The sequence below is a fragment of the Polypterus senegalus genome, chromosome 1, assembly GCF_016835505.1.
Source record: "Polypterus senegalus isolate Bchr_013 chromosome 1, ASM1683550v1, whole genome shotgun sequence".
Taxonomy (NCBI): Eukaryota; Metazoa; Chordata; class Cladistia; order Polypteriformes; family Polypteridae; genus Polypterus; species Polypterus senegalus.
Window position 1 is genome coordinate 225,340,668 of NC_053154.1, and position 21,288 is coordinate 225,361,955.

A 21,288-nucleotide genomic window follows, 5' to 3' on the forward strand; every position below is an offset into this window, starting at 1 on the left:
TTTTAGAATCTCTAATTAGGCTTGAAATGGCTAATCATATTCCTTTATACCAAAAAAAAGAAAGCACAGCACATGCTCAACTCTCATCCACTGTCTTATGTACATGAAAAATCTACTTACTCCTCCAAGGGGGACTGTCCATTGCATCTGCCTCATTGGTATAAATCCAACCTGAATTGAAAAAAAATCCTTACTGTTGAATCTGATAAAGAACATCATGGTGGAGCAATGATAGTGCTGCTGGCTCGCATTAAGAAGACTTGGGTTCATGTCCCGGGAGCCTCCTACATGGAGTTCACAAGTCTCTCCGAATCTGTGTGGGTCCTCTCCATATGCTAGGTTGTAAGGTGGACTGGTTAGGCTAAATTGGACCCTGATACGAATGTCTGTGTGTTCAGCCTTAGATGGATCTGGCACCTGGTCTGTTTGTATTTACAAGCAACCTTGTCTACCTTGTGCTTGAATCTTCATGGAGTAGTATCTAGCTTCGCCGGGATCCTATTCTGCATAAGAAAGTATAGAAAATGGATGCATGGAATCTCATAAATAGAGCAAATGCATTATACCGCTTTCATTTTCCCTATACTCTACCCTACTTTGAAGAGTACACTTCAATCAGGGTCTAAGAATCCTCAATGTTCAATGTCCTCAGACACTACTACAACAACAACAACAACATTTATTTATATAACATGTTTACATACAAATGATGTAGCTCAAAGTGCTTTACAAGATGAAGAAAGAAAAAAGAAAAATATAAAAATAACATTAGGCAATACTAAGTAACAAAGAATAAAGTAAGTTCCGATGACAAGGAGGACAGAAACAAAATACACAGGGCTAAAGAAAAAAAAGCAAAATCTGCAGGGGTTCTGAGGCCATGAGACCGCACAGCCCCTATTGGGCATACTGAGCCAACAATTTCTTTACCTATACTTTTCCAGTTGTAGGATGGCATGGAACTCTGCAATAATGTGTGCAAAGAAAGACTCAAACCTGGGTGAAACAGCAGGACATGCTCAAGCAAAAAAACAATCCACCAAACCTGAGCAAGTTCAGAATTGCTAGTTAACCTCCCCTAATGCACAGGTCTTTGGGATATTTGATAAAATTAATATATGTAATCAAAATTAACAAAAATAAAAGAGAATGTGCAAATCTCACAGGAATGTTAGCTAGGTAGTGCACATCACATGGATTTTTTTTATGTGAGGTTAAAAGCATATTTCATTGTCATTTCAATAATGCTAATAAATAAAGGCGATCTAATAAAAAAATATCCATCCATCCATTATCCAACCTGCTATATCCTAACTACAGGGTCACGGGGGTCTGCTGGAGCCAATCCCAAAAATAAAATTTTTCACTCAGTCATACTATTTAAATCAACAGAAGTGCAACTCACTTGTGCAAAAAGAGTTAACAGTTACTGCGGTGGGTTGGCACCCTGCCCAGGATTGGTTTCTGCCTTGTGCCCTGTGTTGGCTGGGATTGGCTCCAGCAGACCCCCGTGACCCTGTATTCGGATTCAGCGGGTTAGAAAATGGATGGATGGATGGATGGAGTTAACAGTTATCTATTTACACCATTTTCTTTTTATATTAACTAATAACATCTTCTGTTCAGTTTTTTAATCATGATGCATGTTATGAGCAGTTACTATTCATTACTCTTACTAGATATGGAAATCCAAGTAGAATTAAAATTTTCTTTAAGGCAAAAAAAACCTTTGACTGGGCCATTAGTGTCTTATTGGACACAAATTTGTGTTGAGTTTGTTTCTCAAAATATGACATCTTCTGCTGTTCAATAAATAACATAAATGTCACCTTTGTTTCAAAATATTCAAAAACATGGTGTAGTTTAATCTCCTTAAAACAGTATACTATATATAAAAATACAATGCTGTCACTAAAATCTATCACTCTCTAACATGAAGATTTAAAATACACTTTCAGCAAACACCTAAGTACCCACTTTTATTTTAAGCAAGCTGATCTCAAGAGGGCACATGAAGTCAATGCCTTTTATCCATTTCAATGTGTTCTATCAGAACCACATATTTTTTGGTCCAAAAAGGTAACTGGAGGTTATACAAAGTCAGGCTATCCATTTCATTGTCTGCTTAAACAAAGGAATTTATGTAGATGCTGACATTGAAATATGTTGTCAAAAATGTTTCTTACAAACATTTGTTAAAGAAAACAATGGAAAATAAACCCTTGGTGCAAAAACACAATCAGAACTCTATCCAAGCATATATTCTTGTAATATAATCTGCTTTGCTGCCTTTTACGCCATTATATTCAATTTTTCTTTTGACTGCTTCACTGAGCAATATCCATTCTGCTAGAAATGATGTGACAAAGAATGACCAATTACTTAAATGCACATACTGTATATGAAGGCAAGTGATTTAGGTTCAAAACTGATTCTAGTAAAATAATATTTTTTTCCAGGTCAGTAATTTATACTAAGTAAACACTGAAACAGTAAATAAAAGTTAATATGGACTTTCTTTTAGCTTTATCTCTACATCAAGACAATGTACGAGTAATTTAAGTACTAGCATATTAAACTAAAAGTTATATTTTAAAATATAAAATTACCTAAATCCTTTTTGTCCAGTTTCATGGTTACAGATGAGTGGACTAATTTGAAGTCGACAAACAACCTAACAGATGTCAGAGCTGTGAAGCCATTTAGAGCAGTGCCCAGATGTCTTCTAAGAAAAAGACGACTTGTTATTTTCTGAAATTAGCAAATCCAGACTGTTAATATCATTTATTTTCACTCAGACAGTCTACCAGAATGTGTCTCTATATGTTGGTGTTTCAGACCTGATTTTTGAGACATTGACAAGGAAAGGATTAATTCCTCTTTTATCCTAGGGGACTACAAAATTCAAAATATAAATCTTTAATTATTTATGTCCACTCTTTATTTAAGTAAAGTGGTATGTTGGCATTATAACATATGGTAACATATGCTGTCTCACAGACCTTCTCTGGGGTATCCTTCATGTATAGTTGCTGCCTGCATGGTGCTGGCATGGTTCCTTCTAAAACAGCACATAATTTAGCTAATAGTGAGTAGCATGGTGACACAGCGGGCAGCAATGATGCCGCCTCACATCCTCCATCTTTGTTTTGAATCCTGTGTTTGGATGTTATCAGTGTGGAGTCTTCAATTCTCATGTCAGCATGCTTTGTTCTACTCTTGCTTTCCTCCCGCATACCCAAAGATGTTCAAGTTAGCTTAACTGGTGACTTTAAATTGGCACCAGCGTGTGTGTGTGTGAGTGGGCCCTACAATGGACTGGTACCCTGTTCAGGGCTGTTTCTTGATGGGCTCCACCTGTGACTCTGAATTGGATAAAGCAGGAGCAAGAATGTTTTTCTATATTAATTTGGCCTATAATGACAGATTGTGAATTTGTGTCTATCTGCAACAAACCTGTAGTATTTGGCTCCTGCCATATACCTAATATTGCAAAGATCACCACTTGCTCACTTCAATCGAAAAGAGAAAAAAATATGTTCAGAAAAATGAATGGATGAATTGGCAGTTTGTTGTTCTTTCTTTCTAAATCACATATTTCAATGTAGCATTTTAAATATTCAAGTGATTTCAGTTAATGCCCACTGGGGTCATTATGTGTAACTGTGACTTATGATTTTCACTCAGACTAAGCTCTGATTCTGCAGACAAATCGCAACATTGTCTGGATGGCTACTGTATTATAACTAGATTTTCATTTTTATTGGTAATTATACTACATCAAAATACATAACATGGATTTTTTTTGTTTTCTTAATAAAAACTTCATATCATTTCCAGTTTAACACAAAGTATTTCCAAGAAAATAGTTTGGTTATTATAGTAGTCATACAGATAAAATTCACTACTTAATAAAGTCTACTACTGAATTAAGATTGAACTCTGATTAAAAAATTAGCTGGAACAAAAACTAGAGGCCATGTTTCAAGAATGATTCTAATGTGCATTGGTGTGTATGTTGTTTTATAAAATTCTTGCTGTTCTACGCAAATTAAAAAAAAATTAAGTAATCAATGTCTACCTCAGTTTTAATGTTTGCAGTGCACCATGAAATGCATATGTCTCTGTTATATGCCTCTTGGTATTGGATTTGCAAAAGCAGTGCTAATATTTATGATGCGCCATCTATTGGAATAACAGGGACATAGCCACCGGACGGACACAAAGGCAGACACACAGACATTTACCATTTTATTAAGGTGGATTGTCATTATGGTTCAGTACCATAAAGAAAGCATAGTTATAAATTGGGAAACTTTACATTAGTAAAGTTGCATTAGTTTGACTATGGTACAGTACGTAGTAGTAAGCTTTTCATTATAAACAATATTATGTAAAAACATATGTAAAAATCTAACTTGTTTCAACCCTCTATTTAAAATTTTTTAAGAAAACCTAACACCTTTAAACCTACTTAATCTATCTAATTCAGAGTCATGGATGATCCTATCCCAGTTACATTGGGCACACAGCAGGACCCAACCCTGGGTGAGATGCCAGGTCCATGCAGGATCAGTTTACAGAAGCATACCTAAGGAGTAAATTTAGAATTGCTAGTCAATCTAATTTACACATTTTTGGGATGGAAAGTGGAGTACAGTTGAAACCCCCATGCAGATGATGCAAAAAATATGTGAACTCTACGTAAACAGCAAATCTTTGGATTTTGAACCCAAGATCCTGACTTCTAAAGATAGCAGCCTTTACCACTGTACAAACATATAAAGAACATCGGTATTAAATGTACAGTATATGTTTGGTCTCTAATTACAATTAGGAGTGTCTATTGTCTGTGTAGAAAGAGATAAAAAGTCGAAACTAATATTACACCTGTTCCTTTGTTCTTTTTTCACTTTAAAACATGTCATATTTTTAAGTTAATACCAACACTACACTTGTTGGACAAATGTTAATTACAGTTGAAAGTATGGTTAGCAAGGAAATAGATAAAATATCAGTACCACACTCACAACACCACTTGTAAAATATCTCTTTGTAGAAAGGTGTGATAAAGTTTTGACTCTTCTGGTTCAATTAGTTACATTTGGGCATTTTAGTCCATGTAACTTCACTCATTTAATTATGCTAGCATTATCGTGGTGATGCCATTTTGTATTTTATTGTGGCTGAAACTTTGTGAATATATTGGTTATAGTTGCTAGTTGCTGATTATGTTATAATGAGATCACATGACATGACATGCCTGTCATTACCATCAGAGTTCCTTCACACAAAGTACCAAAAACATTTGCAAAATCCCCACAACAGGAAAGGTCATTCCCCCTTCAGCTTATTTTCTAAAAGGAAAAATGAAGAAGTTTTATAAAATAAAAGATTTATTATCAAAATGCTCTGTAGCACAAATGTTTCAAGGTTCATGAAAGGCCCTGCAGAAGTTGCCTACAAATAATAGACAATCCACTGGTGGAAAAATCCCAAATCAAATTCAAAGAGAGGCATAAGAACAGAGCACATAGGTCAAAAATCCAGTAATACAACAAGAAACATGGCAGTACTCAAAGAGAACACAACACCAACCGCATACAATGCACTGTTTGGAAAGTTGTTTTCCCTCAGCCTTTAAAGTGTTGAGGGTAGTCCTTTGATGGAGATAGACAAGTGGGAATTACCACAAAACGCATGCAACATAATAGAAGAAGCCGAGACACACGGAAATTAAATAATCAACAAAACTAATACAAAACACAGAGTAATCTGGATAATTAACATTAATAACAATATAAACATAAATTAATCTAACATGAGGAAAAAAGACATGAAAAAGGAATATGAACACCATCCATGAGAGGGGTCCTGGCTGAAACAAAACAACGCCATGTCATCATGCTCCACCTATATAAAATGTTGTGCACCTGTACTTGTTATCCAAGCATTAGATTTGCCTTGCAAAATTAATTCTAAACAAGGCACTTCATTTGTATTAGTGTGGGTAAGAGGAAAAAACAGTGTTATGAACTTTGCTTACTTTTTTACATCTATGACTCTGGTTTTGCAGTTCTTTTGGTGTGTACCTCTTGGTACTTAGACCCCTGTCCATGAATTAAGCTTTGCTTTTTTCCTGTATCTTTTGATCTCTCAATCTCCTAGTCCTTTTCTTCAGAATTAAGAGAAAAGTAGTCCAAGTCCTGAAAAGTTCACTGCAAAAACAGCTTAAAGCAGTGGGCTACAGCAACTCATGCTTTAGCTACCAATCACATACTGTATTTCTGGAACTATCTAGGAATTTTGGTATCTAATAACCGTATCTATTACCAGGCTCCAAAAAATATACCTCACCAAAATGGAATTTTGCCGTCTATACTTTAGTTTTACATAAATTATATTAAATGCCCTATGAATCAGCATTAGCTACAACCCCCACAGAAAGCATCAAAGACAAAGAATAGTCCCCTGTATGAATGTATCCATTGTTGCATGGATCTCTCTAGCACCATCTGTTGGTGTTCCATTGCAGAGTAATTTGTAGTGGGGTAATAATAGCTAAACCCATAGAATAAACAGGAAAATAGTGGCAGGAAGAGAATGTGCATTGGGATTTTTTACATTTTTTTTATTTTTTTAATAGCAAGCTACTGGCTTTACGTAATGTAGAAGGAAACTTTTTTATTAGCATAAGAGAATAGCAAGTTAACATATATAGCCATAAAAAGTAATTAAAAGCTTCTAAAACATTAGATTAAGCAAATACGATAGGTCTAGCAAATATTTAACTAAAAATCAGTTATATTGCATTATTTTATAGGCTTACATTAAAATTTCCAAAGTAAAGAAAAGAACAGCTAATTGATACACCGAGACCAGTTTTGGACAGGATAACAGTTTGAGAACACCTGTGATTCATGGCTAGTAAACGATAACATAAGAGAAGAGGCCTCTGAAACCAGCTGGGTTGCTGAATCAGCAGAAAGGCTTTTTGCTATAAGCAGGGTCACGCTGACCTAATGCATGAAGAGAAAATCTTAGTAAATGCAGGCATATACTATAAGAATATATTAGCAATTAACTTTAGTGTAGAAATTAAGACAAATCAAGCATGCCAAGCAATGATCAAATGAAAGAACATACTATACTTCTTTTTAATTAAAGCTTAAGCTTCAGGTCGCTATTGTAAAAAGTTTTGAAGGCTTAAGAGAGGAAACGATGAGAGGAAAACCCATACAGTATATGGAATTGAAGCCTTGGCCAGTTAGAGAAAATTGGAAAAGAATAGAAAGATAACACATTCCATAAGGGGGCCAGTAATAGGAATAGTCAGAAGATGATAAGGGTTCCCATGGAAACTCAAGGTACGGCGGACAGGAGTAGAAGGGAGTCAGAGAAGAGATTGGGAGGAAGCCATCCACCCAGTCTTAGACCAATCAAAATAAGCCAAACAGACACCAAGAGGAATAATGGACAGTAAAACCAGGTGCAGAATGAGCTAATTGAATGGGCCAAAATGATAAGAAATTGTTATAAAAACTTCAATGGCTGTAATGATCGGGGCTCAATCTCATTTGGCGAATTGGCTTGAGTCCGTGTGGTTGATTTATTGCAATAAAGCCTTAAAACTCTGTTTGTCTATCTCGAGTCCTAATAGCCTTTATTTTTAGGTAAAAAGCCTTCTGATGATGAATTTTTCGCCATGACATATTGGTGACCCCGACGTGAGGAAATAACAGGTCACCTGCATGAATCCAGCGGCAGGGGCGAGGCTCTTCGAAACAGGCACAGTTGGTGGCCACCTGTAAGGTAAGCGATATTTTCGCTAAACTAATTTGTGTGAAGTTTCAGAGAGCATCCGCCCCTCCAACGGAGACAAGCAGCATTTGGCCTTTCTAAAACGAACAGGCAGGAATAAAGGAAGGGCAGACAGACTTAATGAAATGGGTGGAGACTGTACAGCTTATATGAATGTGTGTGTAAAAATGAGAGTGCAGTAAAATAATGAGAATTTGAGTTTTTGGTTATTGGTATTTGGTTATTAATAGAAAACGCCATGATCCGGGGGTCAGGGGACTGCACGGTGCAGAATATAGCTCCCTCCGATCCGGGGGACGGAGGCCTGCATTGTAACGGGTGGTGTTGAAATCCTATTAAAATACCAGGGTTGTCATAGTAACGGCGAACCGAGAGTATACTAAAGTTGCCATAATGACGGCTTTCCGAGTATAGATAGGTGTGGAATTCCTATACTATGGCTGTATATGCTGTCCGTGAAACGTGAGCGAGAAGGCATAGCCATCCGTCTGTAAGCCGTCCGAGTGCCAGGAAATGTGAGCGAGTAGGCATAGCCATCTGTCGGCAAGCCATTTTTAGGGCCAGAAAAACGTGAGCGGGAAGGCGTGACCGCTGTCTGCAAGCCGTTTGAGTGCCGGTAGGTTTGTGAGCGGGAAGGTGTGACCTCTGTCTGCAAGCCGTTTTACGAAAGGGAGCCAGTTGTTGGGAAAAGCTAAGTGCAGTTCCTTCTAATTGTGCCACAGTAAAGGTGTTAATTCAGGTGTGCTTGGAGACCTATCGTTGTTGCCCTGAATTAGAGAAGGGGATTGGCAACGTATAGGCAGAAATTCCTGTTCGGACAGACGCTTCCAAGTTTGTATAGAGAGCTGGTGAAAGGGATCTGTGTCAACAGGTGGAGTGAGTGTGCTAGTACATGGGACAGTTAAGGGAATTAGAACTTTATTTTATTTTATGATTTCTCTTTGGATAGGTTAGGGAGGCACACAAGTACTATGTACTCAAGTGCTGTGTGAATGGAGCGCTTTTTTAGAAAAAAATGTCGCGGCAATTGTTGAAGCACATAAAGGTGCGCAGAATGCTTGGAGCGCTTTAAAAAGGCGACGCGGTGAGTGAAGCACACAGGTGCAGATTGGAGAAGAGTGTATGGTATAAGAGGTACAAAAACTACTTGAGGGCAAAACAGGGCATTAGGGATTAGTACACTAGGTGCTAAAAAGTGTGATCGAGTATGAATGTGGATTTTTAGGGTGTAACTGTTTATGTGTAAAATAAACTATATTTATTAAGAGAATATAGAAACCTAAGCGTATAAAAGTGGCTGTAAATAAATTTCACAGAGTGAAAGGAGGAAGAGTAGAGCTAAGACACTCGGTAAGGAATAGAGAAAGAGTTCTTTTGTTTAGATATATAATTTTGACCTTATATACCATTCGGAGATGTGTATGGAGAAAATATTGTTACGGGGGATATAAGTTATGGGGTAGATAAGATAAAATAAGATTGAACGTCTTTACAACTTGCGTTCGAAGAAGAATAAAAGTAGTGGAAGTATGGTTAATGGGAGTCAGGATTTGGTCTAATCACCCATATATACAAGTTCAGTGGAACAAATTAGATCTTGCATTTGTAAGAAACTAAAAAAAAAAAAAAAAAAATATATATATATATAGGCAGCACGGTGGTGCAGTGGTAGCGCTGCTGCCTTGCAGTTAGGAGACCCAGGTTCGCTTCCCGAGTCCTCCCTGCGTGGAGTTTGCGTGTTCTCCCCATGTCTGCGTGGGTTTCCTCTGGGCGCTCCGGTTTCCACCCACAATTACAAAGACATGCAGGTTAGGTGGATTGGCGATTCTAAATTGGCCCTAGTGTGTGCTTGGTATGTGGGTGTGTTTGTGTGTGTCCTGTGGTGGGTTGGCACCCTGCCCAGGATTGGTTCCTGCCTTGTGCCCTGTGTTGGCTGGGATTGGCTCCAGCAGACCCTTGTGACCCTGTATTCGGATTCAGCGGGTTGGAAAATGGATGGATATATATATATATATATATATATATATATATATATATATATATATATATATATATATATATATATATATATATATAAACATAGCTGGGTGAAGTGTAGACACACAAATATTTTAAATAGCCCCAGCCTCTAATAAATGATTGTGTGAGTAATTACATGAGCTCCAAGTTTACCTAGTGGTAATAAAACAAGCCACAACAGCGAAGACAAGTGTGAGTATGAACAAAACTCCGAACCCAAATAGTGGGTAGACGAGAAACACAGTAAAGTAATTGAGCACATAAAAGGTGTAAGTAGGATTCTGTAAGCAACTATTTCTTCCATGCAAAAAATAGATGAATATATACATGAGAGTGGAATAGAGATCAGAATATTACAAAATATTAAGGATAGAAGGGAGAAAATAGTATAAATCACAGATCGAAAAACAGGAAGGGTCCTATGTGAATACTGGCAACTTGAGACTCAGGAGGAAAAATATAGTATAGATTTATTACTGGGGGTATAAGTTGTGGAAAAGTCAAGCAGCAAAATTTATGGCACAAGAAAGGACCCTGCATATAACTCATGGTGTGCATACTCACTATTGGAAGGAGGATTTTTACATAAACGCAGCAGGACAACCGCAAAAATTAGCAGAAGGTACTAAAAACTTTTTATTGAAAGCAATTACCGAGATAATAAACTTAGATGAGGTACAGGAAAAGTGGCCCTATATAGATTGGGGAACTATAATTGCAAGAAATTAGACAGTGAGAAAGTTGGGAGCTACTTTGGAAAAGTTTGTAGAGTCAGACAAACTTTACTTTATTGAGATTCCCTTCAAAAAACACTTACAGCCATATTTACAGAAGGGAATAAATTGTGGTTTTAAGAGAAGGCAAGGAAAGACAGGAAAAATACTGAGAAATCCTGGTGTTGAACTAAGTATAATAGCAAGAAGGGTAAATTGGTGTCCGAAAAACGCTGTTGGAAGATTTGTACTGCCAGCAGTCACAGTAAGAAAGGTCCTGTGTAAAATCAAACCTAATTTAAATAGAAATTCAAAATTAAGATTGGCGATAGGAAACCCACGGCTACAGGGGGTTAAAATGAGTGCCAGCGAGTTGCCTGTGGATGTATTAGGGCGTAACGATCCCCTCCACAAAAAACTTACTGAAAAATCTTTAAAAATGGCATAAGAGAACAAAAAATTTTAAAAGCAGTTGGCCACAAAAAGGTTCATTTAGTCTGGAATTGTGCAAAGAAATGATATAGCACATAAAAAATTATAAAACAGAAGATGTGAGCGAAAAAAGGGAAAATAAGAGGAAAACGGAACTGAACATAATGCAAATGTTTATGGGGGAAGCAATGAAAAGAAACACATTAGAAGGAGCGAGTTGGTGTTTTAATAGCGGAGAGATAGGGGGTGGAACCCCATTAACACTACCGTTAGGTATGTCATATAAGTTCCCACTGATAAAAGGAAAAAGAAAATTTAAAGGGCAAATAGAGATGAAAAATGCAGAGAAAGAGTTAGGGGAAAAGAAAGAAACAATACAGAACGAACTAAAAGAACAAAAGATCAAATCAGCTCCAAGGCAGCAGCAGACACGAAGCAGTGGAATAATACAAATATATGGCTCTGGGTGCCACCCCCTAACACAGGAAATGGTGGGCCGAAGAAATAGGATTATAAAACAAATGATGGTTAAAACCTGCGAAGACACTGGCCTTAATTGGGAAAATGCTATGCCAATGGCTTTAATGTTTTATCGTTCGGAGAATGACAGAGCGACATATTTACCCCCACATGAAAAGCTTATTGGTCAAACAATGACTACACCTGTTTGGAGGGAACTCCCTAAAAATCCCCCTTTGGAGCAGCTTGAGAATGAAATGCAGAGTTAGATGAGACATCTAAGATTTTCATCAAAACGGTATCACTGTTAGGAGGTACAGCAAATAAATATATGAAAGCCAAATTAGTGAGTTGAGGAAATAAATTAAAGATCAGAGAGAGTATATTACAAAAATATATCCAGAAAAGCATTAACGTAGTTCAAGTGACATAATTTCTTAAAAATAAATTTAATACCATGATTTAAGTACTTTTAGTTGGCATGGGTTTCCTTCCTTGCAGCAGTAGGATTTCGTAAAATTATCAAGAAAGCATAATTAACGTAAATATAGACAATTAGAAGAAGTGCGAGCATTTGGTAAATTAGAAAAGTACTATAATAAGAATTCGGATATTAAAATGTGAAGTTTTGAAAAAGGTTAACTTGATTCAAATACTTGTGCTTCATGTTACTCCCTGTTAAAAACAATTTGAGCCGTTTTTATATTCTCATAAGTAAAGCAGCCTTCATAAAAATGTAGGAGGATAGCACCAAAAAGAAAAATTAAGCGACAGAAAAATGTTTGAGTATATAGATTTGTGTGTAAATATGTATATATCTGTACTTATATTTGTGGGGAAAGAATAACAAGCGTTGAAAAGAATATCATGCGCAAAAAAAGAAAAGTGCACTGTATTTAACTTCAAAGGTACCTGGCGCTCGCTAATGTCTGTGTGTGTGCATGTATATTATGTGTGTGTGTGTGTAAATATGTTTGTGCTAAAAATGTGTGAGCGTGCACGTTGTTTGTTCTGTGGGTGTGCGTGTGTGTGTTTGGGAGTAAGAAAACGAAACATGGAGACTTCTGGGTAATGTAGTTCAATTATGATTTGCTGAAACTGCCTTGTGCATATAAATTTTCAGAGCTCGTGACTAAAAAATGGGTTAAAATGAATTTAGTATCTAAACTTCCAGAGCTCTGAGTAAATATGGGTTAAAATAAACGTGAGTATGTGTAACATTTGATAAAATGAAAAATGCATTCACTTTTAATAATAAATAATGTTTATAAAATATGCGAGGCATCTTTCCTTCGGACCCTGATCAAGTCTTAAGGAAAAGTGCACTTTTGATAACTATAACATTCAAGGGAAACAATGTCTTTCAATTTCCTTCTGTCCTTTTCTTTTTCTTGTGATGTGTGTATGTGAAATTGTGCTCTATAGGGAATATTACAGTGGAGTGTGTGGTGGCGCAGTGGTTAGCTCTTTTGCTAAGATTCGAGTTTATTTGTGATTTGTGTTGAAGCTTACATGTTATTTGTTTTGAGTTAATATTCTCAATGACAGTTTAGTCTTTTTGCTGGGAGTGCCATCTTGCTGGCGAACTGCGTGATTTCTCGATAGTTGGATTTGCCCTAATTGACGCAGGAATAGGATCGCCATGGAAGCAATTCCTCGTTGTCGCTGAGTCATTCCACCAATAGAGTCTCCTTGATCTAGCCGTTTCGAGCTGAGTAGGATCGTGTTAATTTCCTATGGTTAACACCAGCTAACGTCATGAGAGGCTGTTTTATATTCGTTTGTCCTGATTGGTAATGTTAAGTGAGAATGGAACTTTCTCTTCTTGAGAATTCATTTTCTCTTTCTGATTCCTTTGCTGCATTGTTTCCAAATATAGTGTGTAACTATAAATAATAAGTAATAAAACTGGGGTATGGTTGAGTGTGATACAATGGTTTGGGTGATTTTATGTATGTTATATAGTGTATTAAAGGGATCCCTATGTGTGCATGTTAGATAAGTTTCAGTGTGTTTGAGAGTATGTGTAAAAATATGTGGTGTTGTTTGCAAGGATGAAATAATTGATATTAATGTGTGTGAGAATGTGAATGTAAATGTTGAAATTAAAAGAGCTGTTAATTCTAAATTAAAAAAAGATATGAACAGGTGGTGTAAAAAGTCTCCAGATTAGGCATAGTACTGGCCAGACTCTGATATAAGGGAGGATTTGAATTAAAAGGAATAAAAAATTCAATTGAAGGAGACATTCTTTAAAATAGTAAAATGAAGCTGAAGAAAAACAGTGGCTTCCAGTCCAGGTAGTGTTCCATGCTAAAATATGCTAAGAAAAGAGGGAAAAAGGGGGGTTAACTAAGAAAAATAGCCTGTGCTCTTTGGAGTTAACATTCTGAAAAACATGTAATAAACATCTGAAAGATAATAATGAAATAATGTGCAAGATCAAATGACTTTAGTAGTAGGTTATGAGGAAACGAAATCTACTGAAGTAGATTTAAAGTATTTTCTTAGTTTGAGATTTTGTGAAAAATTTACCTGATAAAGAAGTGGGTTCTTCATTCTAAATATGGGTAGGAATGTGCAAAATTCTTAGAGGGCCTTATAGTAAATAAATAAAGGCACATTTTGCATTATAGGGCATTCTGATATATTGATTTCTTTCCTCATTTCCTTTGTGTGTAATATTGACATGTTTGTGTGAAATATAGTGGAATACTGGTATCACAACAAAACTAATGGAAGGTTCACTTTTATATTTTTGATGCATTAATGAAATATTGAATGAGACATTTTAATAATAATAATTTTATTAAGATTCTAAAAACTAAGATCCAAATGTATGTGGTATTTTAATTAAATAATTAGTAATAAAAAGAAAGAAAGAAATATTATTTGGGATACATGTATAGAAACCTTAAGCTTTTTATAAGGGGTTAGAGATAAAGTCCAAGATTATTTTTTGCTGCTAAATAACCTTTGAAATAATTTAAGGGGGTTTGAGTGGGAAGGGATAAAATATTTTACTTCACTGACCTTGTTAATCTTAGATATGGTCCAAATATACTCAAAGTGAACACCTTGTGTAAAAAGAAAAATGTTTTTAGGACTTTGTACATTTGAACAATGCTTTATAATTAGATACATGGGAGAGGAAATGTGGAGCCTAATTATTTTTTTTTTATATTTAATGTCACAAAGGAAAAAGATTAAGAATTACCCATCCAGATTGTGGATTTCTTTCTTGACTCTACTTGCTATGCTAACTATGAGATGTTCTCTGGAGGTTGCTGGTATACTTGACGATCATATAAGGGAGGGGTACAATGAACACTATGACAAATTTATTATAATTGACTGAAGTCTTCTTGATTTTTACACCAACCTCCACGGAGCATGGCTCTTTAACTAATAAATACTCAACTTTCTCTTTGGTCTGTTTGTTCTCTATCCCTGGACGTATTTGTCTTCCCTGTAAGGGAGCTATAAAATTTGGCTTTTATTATTATATTAATGGGATCAGTTTTAGTTACCCTCTTGCTCCACATCTCCTCTACTTGTAAAATAAAACAGCAATATTGACACAAGTGTCAATAAGGGGGGAAGGGTTGGTATAATAAGTATTGGTATAAGTATGTTTAATTTTGTTTAAATTTTACATTTTGAAACCAGTTTAAATTTTGGAACTATTTTTAATTATTATGGAACAAATGCAGATAATTTGAATATTATGTCAATATTACTGGGACCAATTTTTTGTAATGATTTATTATTGAGTACTTTTCCTTTGTAATACATTGATTGACTTTATTTTATAATGACTTGGGACATGTTTTTAATTGAGTGGAAATTGTAACCGCAGCCAAACTGGAAACAGCTATAAAGGAGGACTTGAACTTTATGCTTATCAATTTAAATTTTACTCTGACTGTTTAAAGACAAATTGACTTAGACAAGCACAGACTGGATTGAAATGACCGTTTGTTTCACTGTTAGCAATATTTTTAATAGGGGTACCCCCAACGAAACAGATCTGACATCTTATGACATATTATTTTTTGGATCCATAAGTAGCTACCAATGAAGAATTAATATGCTGACTATTTAAATGAGTGTTTTTAAGTCTTTACATCTGCAGGTGAAAGCTGTTTTTTCCTAGTGCATTGTAGATGACAGCATTTGAAGTTGAACCAGAGATTGGGCTGTGATAAAGGTCTGCAGATAAACTAATCATCTGACTCCAAGGAGAACCCAGCCATACCAAAGAGGGAATCAAGTTGTGAATCAGGCCATCGATCAGCTGACTACTGGACAATGCACTTGATTCCAGTTCCAGGCATCATGGATACCTGCTGCCAAGAGCTCAACTGTGCTGGTGATGTTTGAGCCCAAAAGATCATCGTGGATTCCGAATCATAGATGACATCTGCCTACTTGGGTCCTTTTTACCTGGGATATTGGACCCCAACACCTGCTTTAATCCTTATCAGAGAAGAAAATTTGTCACACTTTTACTCTGCAGGGCTCAATGTTCTTGCTGGAGCCTACTTTGACTGTCCACTTGTTTGACAAATAGCAACATCTTTTAAATTAAAAATATTTGAACTATAAAGTTATGAAAGCTATAGAAGGGAAAGCTAATTATTTGTAAGCAAAGCAGAATATAGGGACTCCTAAATAATACTGTATGTAATTAATCATTGCAATAATGGGAATACTACATTTATTATGAATTCATAGTGGTTAAGAATAGATATTTTAGATAAATGTTTTGATATGCCTTCTGATATTTAGTATGAGATAATAAGTTACCTTTAAGGACCAATGATTTTGTTATTTGTAAAGTTAATCAGAATCAAATCTAATCTAACATAAGGGATCTATTAGAGATTGTTAAGTGATTGTCATTGCAGGGGCAATCCACTATTACTAGTTAGGGTCAGTCCAGTTTAGATATTCTAGGTTATTGATTGTAGTATTATAGCAAATAATGTAGAGTTTAACATTTAGGTACATTTATTTAATTGAAAAGAATAATAGTAAGTATATGGGATGACACATAACTAGTATTTTGGGGATAAGGGACACATACTATAGGTCAGAACATCCATAACTTTTAGAATAGGATAAAACAGTTTAGGCTAGCATGTTGATGGTGATACAGGTCAAATGATTAACATCATGGCTTGTTAAGTATATGTATTATAAAATTAGTGAAATGAAGTAATAATTTGGCCCATAGGAGATGGAGTGTCTTATACATACAGTGGTGAATGTGTGGTCTGTGAATTAAAAAGCCCAGATGAAGTCTGAAGATCTCTGAAGATATGAATCCTTAATAAGAAGCTTGGGTATAACCCTTGAAATTGAAATGAATGTGACCTCAAAAATGACCCAGTGATTTGCATTTTGGAAGGTAGTGCTGACGTCTTCCGAAGGGAGGATTGACACCTACTGTCCACAAAATGGCTGCATTAATGTGATAAAGGTGGCTCAAGGTTGAGACCACAGCTGGGTGTATATTTGGGCAATTTTATGAATAAGTGTGTTAAGATGTGAGCATGGTGAGGTGTGTAAGGACTTTATCTCTGATTATCATTGTGCACAGCGGTGGCAACCTAAAACTGAGAACTTTTGAGTTATTTAAGATAAATATTTATGCCATCTGTATCACCACCAATATTATTTATAGGTCTGATTGTAGATGAACACAAAGAATTAGGTACATTAAATAGTTATTTCGCCATATTTAGGAATTGGGACATACATTATGTGTTTAGTGTAAATCCATCTTAGAAAGGAAAGGTAAAACCAATATAATTAGTATTAGCTTTATTTGAACCTGGGAATCATGGGGTTCATGTTAGTGAAGCAAAAATTACTCTATTAATGGTATTGTTATATATTTGAATGGTATTTGTTGCTTATTACCAGTTTCTAATTAGTTATTACTAGAGTTGCTGTCAAACAAGTGTGCATCCAATTTCTTGAACCATGGACATCTTCAGTTACAGATTTTATTCTTTTCTTGATGACAATGTGGATGATGAAATACCAAACCAGAAGAAACTCCTTGGGTGAAGTGCTAGTAACTACTCCCCAGGGAGGTGACCCTGTACAGTGCGCAAAGTACCTGGGTTGAAAAAAAAATGTAATTTCACTGGAAAAATATTTCTCCAAGTGAAGAAAAAGCACTTATTATGGACAATTGTTTTATTACTATTATTATTTTCTGCTTTATAATAACACTATTTTGTGACTTCCATGAATTATATGATATTCCTATGATATTTAGATTTCGCTACACCTGTGATTGATTATGTATATTTTGACTGTTAGGGTAGGGCCAGGAAGTCTTTTACTCCTCTTAGTTGATTGATGGGGGAGATGTTTGGCTCCTGTGCCACCAGAGGAGGGGTATGGGTGTTGAAGATTGAGAAGAACTGTGAAAGGTCCGTATTGGGCTTTGAAGAAGAATTGAATCAACATCCCCTACCTTTCTTTTGGAATCAGGTTAGATGTTGAGGTTTGATTAAACCTCAAAAGGGAGGAATGTAGAAGGAACATTTTTTATTAGCATAAGAGAATAGCAAATTAACATATAGAGCCATAAAAAGTAATTAAAAGCTTCTAAAACATTAGATTAAGCATAAATTAGAATATTAAAGCAAATACGATAGGTCTAGCAAATATTTAACTAAAAATCAGTTATATTGCATTATTTTATAGGCTTACATTAAAATTTCCAAAGTAAAGAAAAGAACAGCTAATTGATACACCGAGACCAGTTTTGGACAGGATAAGAGTTTGAGAACACCTGTGATTCAAGGCTAGGAAGATGATAACATAGAGAAGAGGCCTCTGAAACCAGCTAGGCTGCTGAATCAGCAGAAAGGCTTTTTGCTATAAGCAGGGTCACGCTGACCTAATGCATGAAGAGAAAATCTTAGTAAATGCAGGCATTAGCAAAAATATTATAAGAATATATTAGCAATTAACTTTAGTGTAGAAATTAAGACAAATCAAGCATGCCAAGCAATGATCAAATGAAAGCACATACTATACTTCTTTTTAATTAAAGCTTAAGCTTCAGGTCACTATTGTAAAAGTTTTGGAAGGCTTAAGAGAGGAAACGATGAGAGCAAAACCCATATATGGAATTGAAGCCTTGGCCAGTTAGAGAAAATGGGAACAGAATAGAAAGATAACACATTCCATAAGGGGGCCAGTAATAGGAATAGTAAGAAGATGATAAGGGTTCCCATGGAAACTCAACGTACGGCAGACAGGAGTAGAAGGGAGTCAGAGAAGAGATTGGGAGGAAACCATCCACCCAGTCTTAGACCAATCAAAATAAGCCAAACAGACACCAAGAAGAATAATGGACAGTAAAACCAGGTGCAGAATGAGCTAATTGAATGGGCCAAAATGAGAAGAAATTGTTATAAAAACTTCAATGGCTGCAATGATCGGGTCTCAATCTCATTTGGCCGAATTGGGTTGAGTCCGTGTGGTTGATTTATTGCAATAAAGCCTTAAAACTCTGTCTGTCTATCTCAAGTCCTAATAGCCTTTATTTTTAGGTAAAAAAGCCTTCTGATGATGAATTTTTCGCCACGACAGTAGTTACTAAGATAAGACATTGAAAGTAAAAATAATAAAAACCCAAACATTACAAAAGAAACAGCATTCATGCATTTTGTGCATGACCACCTGAAAAATGTGATTACTTCAATACTAGTTTGGGAGTAGGCAGCACTAATATAGTAACACAACAGCTGTGTCACTATGCATACAACTAGAAAAAGATCTTTATTAGCATATAAAGCAAGAACATTGACATAAATAAAACTCCCTTTTTACTAGAACAGTTAGAAGTAATTAGATTAAAAAAAAATAATCCCATGGATTTCTTTTGGTATTTTTGTACATCACTTTAATCATTTTCAGAACACTGCTGCTTAAAACATTTGTGAACATAATAAATCAATACTTTGAGATGTTCATCTTTGGAAGTCTTTTATACATTTTACTTATATACATGATTGTTATAATATGAATAAATTATGCTCACAGCTTTTTTTCAACAAGAAATGGGGACAGGACTTTTTAATATATGTGAAGAGTAACATGCCTGGGGATCAGACTAAGAAAGAGAAAAGAATAAATAAGATTCATAGAATAAATAAAATAAATATAGAAAGCTATTGAATACAGGGGTAACACAAAAGAAAATCATCCATCCATCCATCTATCTTTAAACCTGCTTTTCCTGAGTTGGGTCACTAAGATACTGGAGCCTACTCAGGGAAGTTAAATCTGAGAGATTGCAGGAGATGTATAAGCAAAAGTATACAGAAGCAAAAATAGCAATCAAAAGAATAACAAGAGCAGACAAGCAGGCTTACATAGGTAACCTTGCCAGCCTAGCAGGTGGAAGGTCTTTACATGATTAGTTTGTGGTAAATAGTTTGCAAAGTATGCAGGGCTGAGAAGATGTCTTAAGTAGACAAACACCAACAAGTGAAACAGATATCCAAAAAGCACAGATGGACTTGGATGTGAACACTGCCCCACAACAGAAAAAAAGAAATTGTTGATACCAACACGAGAGATCATGACCCAGACAATCTGAATAAAGAAATGCTCGATGCAGACCCTGAAACACAACAGTCATAACCCTTCATCCCCTGTTTACATCAATTTTGGAAGGAAAGAAAATACCAGGCACCTAGAACAAAGGCATTATCACCATGATTCTGAAGGTGTATTAACCAACTGTAACGGAATTACTTTGTCAGTCCCAGGCAAAATTGTAGCAATAATCATTATACAGTAATCCCTCGCTATATCGCGCTTTGACTTTCGCGGTTTCACTCTATCGCGGATTTTAAATGTAAGCACATCTAAATATATATCACAGATTTTTCGCTGGTTCACGGATTTCTGCAGACAGTGGGTCTTTTAATTTATGCTACACGCTTCCTCAGTTTGTTTGCCCTGTTGATTTCATACAAGGGACGCTATTGGCGGATGGCTTAGAAGCTACCCAATCAGAGCATGTATTACATATTAACTAAAACTCCTCAATGCTATAAGATATGCATCCCTAGCAGAGCTTGATTGTTTGCTTGTCTCTGCCTCTCTCTCACCCTCTTTGACATTCTCTACGCCTGACGGAGGGGCTGTTTGCACAGAGGCTGTTTGCTTAAAAGATACTGACGCTCCTCTAAAAAAATGCCGCTTTATTGCGGTGCTCGGCATATTTAAAAGCACACATATTGATTTTTTGATTGTTGCTTTAATCTCGCTCTCTCTCTCTAACGTTCTCTGCGCCTGACGGAGGAGATGTGAGCAGAGGGGCTGTTTGCTTAGAAGATACTGACGCTCCTCTAAAAAATGCCGGCAAACTTAAAAGCACACGCATTGATTTTTTGATTGTTTGCTTTTCTTTGCGAGCGCTCTCTCCCTCTGAAATTCTCTGCTCCTGAAGAGAAGAAGATCTATTTGCATTCTTTTAATTGTGAGAAAGAACTGTCATCTCTGCCTTGTCATGGAGGACAGTTTAAAGTTTTGACTAAAGGGTGTTATTTCATGTCTAGAGGACTCTAATAATGTTAACAGTGTGGGAGAGTTTATAAGGGCTTAAAATATATAAAAATAACTACACAAACATATGGTTTCTACTTCGCGGATTTTTCGTCTATCGCGGGGGGTTCTGGAACGCAAACCCCCGCGATCGAGGAGGGATTACTGTATAGCATATTTTTGATCCTGTGAACAAGCCTTTGAGAAAAGAACAGGCTGAGTTCTGACAATTTAGAGGGTGTGTTGATCAGATCCTCAT

General features: G+C 36.0%; 1 protein-coding gene across 3 annotated transcripts in view; it reads right to left on the bottom strand.

Moving 5' to 3' along the window:
* The window catches only part of chst15 (carbohydrate (N-acetylgalactosamine 4-sulfate 6-O) sulfotransferase 15), a 290,859-nt gene that overhangs the window by 158,084 nt on the left and 111,487 nt on the right, over window positions 1-21,288 (bottom strand). For 2 of the 3 annotated variants that reach the window (XM_039769563.1, XM_039769544.1), the window contains one exon: window positions 121-171. The exons of the other annotated variant lie outside the window; for it this stretch is intronic. The gene's annotated coding sequence lies outside the window, so the exon portion shown is untranslated. The remainder of the gene's footprint in view (window positions 1-120; window positions 172-21,288) is intronic. 3 annotated transcript variants of the gene reach the window in all.